This window comes from Mandrillus leucophaeus, unplaced genomic scaffold (assembly GCF_000951045.1).
Source record: "Mandrillus leucophaeus isolate KB7577 unplaced genomic scaffold, Mleu.le_1.0 Scaffold989, whole genome shotgun sequence".
Lineage (NCBI taxonomy): Eukaryota > Metazoa > Chordata > Mammalia > Primates > Cercopithecidae > Mandrillus > Mandrillus leucophaeus.
The window spans coordinates 168678-177679 of record NW_012110796.1 but is presented as its reverse complement, the minus strand read 5'-3'; the positions used below and the strand labels follow the sequence as shown (position 1 = coordinate 177679).

General features: G+C 41.2%; 1 protein-coding gene across 1 annotated transcript in view; it reads left to right on the top strand.

Moving 5' to 3' along the window:
- Positions 1-9002, top strand: part of LOC105532834 (histone-lysine N-methyltransferase SMYD3-like) — a gene marked incomplete at its 3' end in the record, with an annotated part of 469568 nt that overhangs the window by 296054 nt on the left and 164512 nt on the right. The window lies entirely within an intron of this gene.

The window sequence follows — 9002 nt, the reverse complement described above, 5'->3', positions numbered from 1 at the left end:
TTTTTAACATGACGGGTGTTGAATTTTAACAAAGGCGTCTGCATATTGTGGTTTTTGTCACTGGTTCTGTTTCTGTGATGAATTATGTTTACCAATGTGCAAATATTGAACCAGCTTTGCATCCCTGGGATGGAGCCTACTTGATCATGGGGGATAAATTTTTTGATGTGCTGCTGGATTTGGTTTGCCAGTATTTTATTGAGGATTTTCACATTGATGTTCATCAGGAGTATTGGCCTGAAGTTTTCTTTTTTTGTTGTATCTCTGCCAGGTTTTCGTGTCAGGATGATGCTGACCTCATAAAATGAGTTAGCGAGGAGTCCCTCCTTTTCAATTGTTTGGAATAGTTTCAGAAGAAATGGTACCAATTCCTCTTTGTACCTCTTGTAGAATTCTGCTGTCAATATGTCTGGTCCTAGGCTGCTTTTGGTTGGTAGGCTATTTATTACTTCCTCAACTTTGGAACATGTTACTGATCTATTCAGGGATTCTACTTCTTCCTGCTTGAGTCTTGGGAGGGTATATGTGTCCAGGAATTTATTCATTTCCTCTAGATTTTCTAGTTTATGTGCATAGAGGTATTTATAGTAGTCTCTGATGATTGGTTGTATATCTGTGGGGTCAGTGGTGATATCCCCTTTATCATTTTTCAGTCTATTTGATTCTTCTCCCTTTTTAAGTCTAGCCAGTGGCCTATTTTATTTAAAAAAAAAAAAAAAAAAAAACCCAGCCCCTGTGTTCGTTGATTTTTTTTAAGAGTGTGTGTGTGTGTGTGTGTGTCCTCAGTTCCTCTCTGATCTTGGTTATTTGTTGTCTTCTGCTAGCTTTGGGGTTTGTTTGCTCGTGGTTCTCTAGTTCTTTTAGTTGTGATGTTAGGACGTCAATTTGAGGTCTTTCTAGCTTTTCGATATAGACTTTTAGTACCATAAATTTCCCTCTTAACACTGCTTTAGCTCTATCCCAGAGATTCTGGTACATAGTTTCTTTGTTCTCATTAGTTTCAAAGAACTTCTTCATTTCTCCCTCAATTTCATTATTTACCCAGGGGTCACTCAGGAGCACATTGTTCAATTTCCACATAGTTGTGTAGTTTTGAGTGAGTTTCTTAATCTTGAGTTCTAATTTGATTGTGCTGTGGTCTGAGAGACGGTTATGATTTTAGTTATTTTGCACTTGTTGAGGAGTGTTTTACTTCCAATTAGTAAAACAATTAGAAGTGATAAATTTTTAGAGTAAGTGCCATGTGGCACAGAGAAGAATGTATATTCTGTTTTTGGGGGTTAGAGATTTTTATAGATACGTCAGGTCCACTTGATCCAGAGCTGAGTTCAGATCCTGAATAGCTTTGTTAATTTTCTGTCTCGATGATCTGGCTAATTCTGACAGTGGGGTGTTAAAGTCTCCCATTATTATTGTATGGGAGTCTCAATCTCTTTGTAGGTCTCTAAGAACTTGTTTTATGAATCTGGGTGCTCCTGTATTGGGTGCATATATAGTTAGGATAGTTAGCTCTTCTTGTTTAATTGAACCCTTTACCATTATGTGATACCTTCTTTGTCTTTTTTGATGTTTGCTGGTTTAAAGTCTGTTTTGTTAAAAACTAGGATTGCAATGCCTGCTTTTTTTCTGCTTTCCATTTGCTTGGTAAATTTTTCTGTATCCCTTTATTTTGAGCTTGTGTGTGTCTTTGCACATGAGATGGGTCTCTTGAATACAGCACACTGATGGGTCTTGACTCTTTATCCAGCTTGCCATTCTGTGTCTTTTAATTGAGGCATTTAGCCCATTTACATTTAAAGATAATACTGTTTTGTGTGAATTTGATCCTGTCATCATGATGCTAGCTGGTTATTTTGCAGACTTGTTGATATAGCTGCTTCATAGTGTCATCAGTCTGTGTACTTCAGTGTGGTTTTGTAGTGGCTGGTAACAGTTTTTCCTTTCCATATTTAGTGGTTCCTTCAGGAGCTCTTGCAAGGTAGGCCTGGTGGTAACACATTTCCTCACCATTAGCTTGTGTGAAAAGGATTTTATTTCTCCTTCACTTATGGCGCCTAGTATGGCCAGTTATGGAATTCTGGGTTGGAAATTATTTTCTTTAAGAATATTGAGGCAGGGTGCAGTGGTTCATGCCTGTAATCCCAGCACTTTGGGAGGCTGAGGCAGGCAGATTACTTGAGATCAGGAGTTGGAGACCAGCCTGGCCAACATGGCGAAAACCTCTCTCTACTAAAAATACAAAAAAATTAGCTGGCATGGTGGCATGCACCTATAATCTCAGCTATTCAGGAGGCTGAGGCAGGAGAATCACTTGTACCCGGGAGGCAGAGGTTGCAGTGACCCGAGATTGTTCCACTGCTCTCCAACCTGGGCGACAGAGTGAGACTCTGTGTCAAAACAAAGAAACAAACAAAAACATTGAATATTGACCACTAATCTCTTCCGCCTTGTAGGGTTTCCACTGAGAGGTCTGCTGTTAGTCTGATGGGCTTCCCTTTGTATGTGACCTGGCCTTTTTCTCTGGCTGCCCTTAACATTTTTTCTTTCATTTTGACCTTGGAGAATCTGATGATTATGAGTCTTGGCGTTGTTCTTCTCATGGAGTATCTTACTGGGGTTCCCTGGATTTTTTGAGTTTGAATGTTGGCCTGTCTTGGTAGGTTGGGCAAGTTCTCCTGGATGATACCCTGAGGTATGTTTTCCAACTTGGTTTTGTTCTCCCCGGCCCTTTCAGGTACCACAATTAGTTGTAGATTTGGTCTTTTTATATAAACCAATAGTTCTTGGAGGTTTCGTTCATTCCTTTTCATTCTTTTTTCTCTAATCTTGTCTGCCTTATTTCAGCAAGATAGTCTTCAAGCTCTGAATTCTTTCCTCCACTTGGTCTCCTCAGCTGTTGTTACATGTGGTTGCATTGTGAAGTTCTCATGTTATGTTTTTCAGCTCCATCAGGTCATTTATGTTCCTCTCTCAACTGGTTAGTCTGCTTAATAGCTCCTGTAATGTTTTATCAAGGTTCTTAGCTTCTTTGCATTGGGTTAGAACAAACTCCTTTAACTCAGTGAAGTTTGTTACTGCCCACCTTCTGAAACCTATTTTTGTCATTTCAAAACTCAGACTCTGCCTAGTTTTGTGCCCTTGCTGGAGAGATGTTGCAGTCATTTGAAGGAGAAGAGACACTCGGGCTTTTTGAGATTTCAGCATTTTTACTTTGATTATTTCTCATCTTTGTGGGCTTATCTACCTTCAGTCTTTGAGGCTGCTGACCTTTAAATGGGGTTTTTGTGGAGTCTTTTTTGTTGATGATGGTGGTGGTAGTGGTGCTTTCTGGTTTTTTGTTTTTTTAACAGTCGAGGGCTGCTGTGGTTTGCTGGGGTCCACTCCAGACGATATTCACCTGGGTGCTTCCTGTACCTGGAGGTATCACCAGTGGAAGCTGCGGAATAGCAAAGATTGCTGCCTGCCCCTTCCTCTGGGAGCTTGCTCCCAGAGAGGCACTGACCTGATGCCAGCTAGAATGCTCCTGTAGCAGGTATCTGGTGACCCCAGTTCGGAGGTCTCACCCAGTCAGGAGGCACAGGATGAGGGACCTGTTTAAAGAAGCAGTGTGACTGCCCCTTGGCAGAGCAGGTACTCTGTGCTGGGGGGAGTTCCCCTTGTCCGGGCTGCATGGACTTTTCAGAGCCAGCAGGCAGGAAAGACTAAGTCAGCTGAACAGGGAGACCATAGCTGCCCCTGCCCGCAGGGCTCTGTCCCAGGGAGATCTGAGTTCTGTCTGTAAACCCCTGGCTAGAATTGCTGAAATTCCTGGAGGGGAAGGTGAGGAGGGACGGATCTGCGACCCACCTAAAGAAACAGTCTGGCCATGAATTGCCATAGCTGCTATGCTCCACTGTGGAGAATCCCTCCCAGTCCAACCACCCATTCTCCCCGGCACCGACTGGAGCCACAGTGATTGCGCTGTCCCTCTCTCCTTCTTTTTCAGTGACATGAAGGCCTCCCACAGGAGAAGACTTTTGAACCTGGTCTTAAGGGACCAGTGGTATTTCAGTAGTTAGAGGAAGGAGGGGAGAACATTCTAAGTGGTGGGTCTGTTCCACCTGGCAGAGACATGAAGATGTGAAGACAGGAAAATTGAGAGGAAAACATGAAAAGGCAGACACTAGAGAAGAGACTAGAAAAGTTGATGGGGACTAGATCTGGACCCAACAGTCAGCCCGTCTCCTCTAGGCCAGGGTTTGGCTATTTTTTTTTTTCCCTGAGATAGAGTCTTGCTCCGTCACCAGGCTGGAGTGCAGTGGCACGATCTCAGCTCACTGCAACCTCTGCCTCCTGGGTTCAGGTGATTCCCCTGCCTCAGCTTCCCATGTAGCTTGGACTACAAACACCCGCCACCACCATGCCTAGCTAACTTTTTGTATTTTAGTAGAGACAAGGTTTCACCATATTGGCCTGGCTGGTCTCGTGATCCACCCGCCTTGGCCTCCCAAAGTGTTGGGTTACAGGTGTGAGCCACCATGCCCGGCCTGTCTTATCTTTTTTAAACTGATACTTCTATAATGCTTTCTTAGTCAAGAGGGTCCCACTAACTAGCTAAGAAGAGTTTGTCAAACTGTATTTTCAGCAGTGTCCATCACAAAAGAAAATGTTTAATCTACTTTTCTAAATTACCTCTTTTGTTCACCTTTTTTTTTTTTTTTTTTTTTTTGGGCGATGGAGTCTTGCTGTCCCTGAGGCTGGAGTGCAGTGGTGTGATCTCGGCTCACTGTAACCTCCACCTCCTGGGTTCAGGTGATTCTGCCTCACCCTCCTGAGTAGCTGTGACTATAGGCTCAGGCCACCACACCTGGCTAATTTTTGTATTTTTAGTAGAGACAGAGTTTCACCATGTTGGCCAGGATGGTCTTGAACTCCTCTCTTTTCTTCACATTCTGATGAACTCTTGAGTCAGGAAAGGGGAGCCTTCCTTGCAAATTGCTGCAGGGACTCACTGAAGTGGTGTAGGGGCAGGATGCTGGTGTTTTAGCTACTTGCCAGCTCAGGAATCTGGTCAGGAAAGAGGCTGGGAACGGTACTATTGATATATTCATGATAGTGACTAGTTGAACATGGTACCAGGAGAGAAGACAAATGATCAGATGATGTCCTCGCGTTGAACTCCCACCAGTGTGATTTGTGTATCTGGCCATCTATAAAAGTGTCTGGAAGAGGAGAGGGAAGAATTATGAGCTACCCCCAGACAAAGGGACAGTGGAGGGGTTGGAATGAAGCCATGATGAATTTCCTCTTTTATGTCTTTTTATATTTCCAAAAATAAAGGAGCATACCTGGAGAGATCAAAAGAGGGGCTGTCTGACCTTAGAGACGTATTTCTTGGTGCCTCTGGACCACATCATTAAAGTTGTGACTTTCTCTCATCTGATCCATGTTTGTTCTTCTCTGGCCCCTGCCCACTAGGTTACTGGGCAGTATCCAGGGATCAGGCGTGCTTGGGCAACCAAGGAAGCATTGGCCCACTGAGGTGCTCCCCATCTAGGCTGCCACTGGCTGCCAGAAACAGCCACGCACTAGTCCCCAAAATGCCTTCATGTGAGCCCACACAGCTTGCACACAAGTCATGCACACTTCACCTGCTGTCATGTGAAATACCTGCTTCTGGGTTTCACTCCCTGAGATGTCAGGCATCATCGGTATGACAAACCCTTGCCTGCCAAAAGTTCACCTGCAGAGAATATTCACCTTAATTTCTACATAGTGAAAGGAACCTCGGCACACACGGTATCTTTCATTTGGGGATTACATTAGGCAGTTGATTAGTGTGCAGTCCTACCTTTCACATGTAACATTTTTCTGTAGTTTTCTTTTCTCCATTAATTTGATGGAAAAACAGATAATTTGAGCCACACGCTGCCATATCTAATTCAACTTCAGTCAGGTGCTCTACAGCACCTAGCATACTTGATTTAGGAATTGAGTACTGGGACTGAGATTACAGTGAAGCGTCCTGGTACTGCTGGGGGTGGATTTCCACACCACTTACTTGGAAAGAGAATAATGAAACTACAGGATCATATAAGAGAATGTTTTGAAGATTTAAGCTGAACAAAGGAATCTTTAAGTGTGATACATGGGAGAAAGTTCAGTTCATTGTGAAACTTTTTGGAGTGGAGCACATCTAAATGAAATCGGTAGCAGAACAGAATGTGACTGCAGAGCTATAGAAATCTATAACGATGTCTTATAATAAATTATATAAGAATTTCATAGTATTTCTGAACCTCACGATGTGGGAGGAAAACGGAACAGTGAAAATGGTGTTGCTGAGCTTTGTACTTCTCTACGTATTGATGTTGCAGAGCTTTATGCTTCTGTACGTATTTGACAGACGTCGGTAGTAAGTGCTTGTTTCATCTGATGGCTTTAAGGAGGTGAAATGCCAGGTAACGGTTCAGGGAAGGAGCAGTGGACAAATTTGTGACTATTTTGCTTTCTCTTATCAAGGACAGTTGTTTATAAGTTCTGTTGTGAGTAAAGCTCTTAGAAAATGAAAATCTGTGTGGATTTCAGAAAGCAATCATGTTATCTAAAGGGGCTTCATTTGCTAACATTTGGCAGTTTGACTGTGGGAGAGACGTACAATAGCACAGCTTTATGATTGCCATTCCTTGTGATATTGGCCTCGATATTGATTTTCGCCTTGACAAGTGATTGTTGAGTGTTTTGTATGTCTCGTGTGAACTGCGGACTTACTTGTGGCCAGACCTGAAACGGGACAGACACCATTGCAGTTGTGAAAACAGTTGAACATACCACAGTCTAGAAAGATAAATTCCCAAGTATGTTGTCATAGGTGATGGGATAAAGAACTTATCTTAAGTAATATTTTTTACTTGGCTTGTATTGTAAAGTAAGTGTGTAACATCTTTAATAATAATCATAGTATATAAAGACACATTTTTAGTTTTCTCATTTATCATGTGAGATCACATGGTTTAACTTGCTGTAAATTAGTTTTGTAAAAACATTATTAACACAATTTTTTTTGCTGCAGGGAGAGAGAGCCTCATTGGAGTGCAGTGGCATGATCATGGCTCACTGCAGCCTCGGCCTCCTGAGTAGCTGGGCCTATAGGTGCATGGCACCATGCCCAGCTAATTTTTGTATTTTTTATAGAGACGGGGTTTTGCTGTGTTGCCCAAGCTGGTCTCAAACTTCTGGGCTCAAGCAATCCACTTGCCTTGGCCTCCCGAAGTACTGGGGTTACAGGAGTGAGCCACTGCGCTTGGCCTTCATCAACACAGATTTTTAAATGAAGTACTTTTGCTTTGGACCTTAGGTTGCATATTGCTTTCATGAGCTGATGCTTAACATTCTTATAATTTACTCTTTAATAAATCAGCTAGATTATGTTTCATGATTTCTATGTCGTTTTTCTAGATTATAAGACAAGAAAGGTTTTAGGTAGCAAAGTGCAAGCACATTTCAAACAACACACTGGGGACTTTCGTAGTCTTCATGCCATCTGCAAAATGTAAGATGACGTATTCAAAGTATGTTCTTTTTCTAACATTTTTTCAAATGTTGGAGATGTCTTGAGATGTTCTATAAGAATTTCCACCCGATAAGTCATGATATAAAACATCTTGAGACAAATTTATGGAATTATCATTTTAGGTGTTTTCCCTTGTTGTTCAACATCTTGGCTTTCTGTCTTATTAAATTATTTAAATTTTTAATTGACAAATAATTGTATATATTTATAGAGTACAATGTGAATTTTTGGTAAATGTATACAAGGTGGAATGATTACATCAAGCTAATTTAGCATATCCCTTACCTCGTGTCATTTTTTATAGTGAGGCATTTGAAATTTTTTCTCAAACTTTGAAATATATATACAGTTTATTAACTGTAGTCACCATGCTGTGCTCATCTCAAGAACTTATTCCTCCTGTGAAGAAGGTGAAACTTTGCACACTTTGACCAACATCTCCTCATTTCTCTCCCCAGCCCATGCCTCTGGTAACCACCATTATACTCTATTACTGTGAGTTTGACTTTTTGATATTCCACATATAAGTGAGATCATGGATTATTTGTCTTTTTGTACCTGGCTTAGTTCACTTAACATAATGTCCTCCAGGTTCATCTGTCTTGTTGCAAATGACAAATTTCCTTCTTTTTTAGGGCTGATGATTACTCCATTTGTGTATCTATTCTACATTTTCTTTATCCATTTGTTGGACACTTAGGTTAATTCCATATCTTGGCTAATGTGAAAAATACCACAATGTACATGAGAGTGGGAGCGCAGATATCTCTTATTTTACTTATTTTGGATGTATATTCAGAAATGGGGTTGCTTGATTATATGGCAGTTCTATTTTGAAGTTTTCAAGTAACTTCTGTAGAGTTTTTCCTAATGGCTGGACTAACGTAGACTCCACCAGTGTGCAGGAGTTTCCTTTTCTCCACATCCTCACCAACATTTATCTTCTGTCTTTTTGATGAAACAGGTATGAGGTGATATCTCATTATGATTTTATTTATATTTTCCTAATGATTGAGCATTTGGTGATATTGAGCATTTTCTCATGAATCTTTTGACCATTTGTATGTCTTCTTTTGAGAAATGTCTACACAAATCCTTTGCCCATTTTAAAATTGGTTGATTTGTTTTCTTGATACTGTGTTGTTTGAGTTCCTTATATATTTTAGATATTAACCTCTTATCCATTATATGGTTTACAAGTATTTTCTCCCACTCTGTGGGTTGTCTCTTTCTTGACCATTTTCTGTGCTATGCAGAAGCTTTTTCGTTTGATGCAACCCCATTTGTCTACGTCGTGCTTTTGGGGTCATATCTCCTACTTGCTTCTGTCTTTAATCAGGGGTCCATTGGGTTTGCAAATGAAATAACGTGACTAAGAAACAATGGAAAACTCTGTAATGTCAAACTGTGACAAGACGAGCAGTGTAGTGACGATGCAGCTTGGTGACTG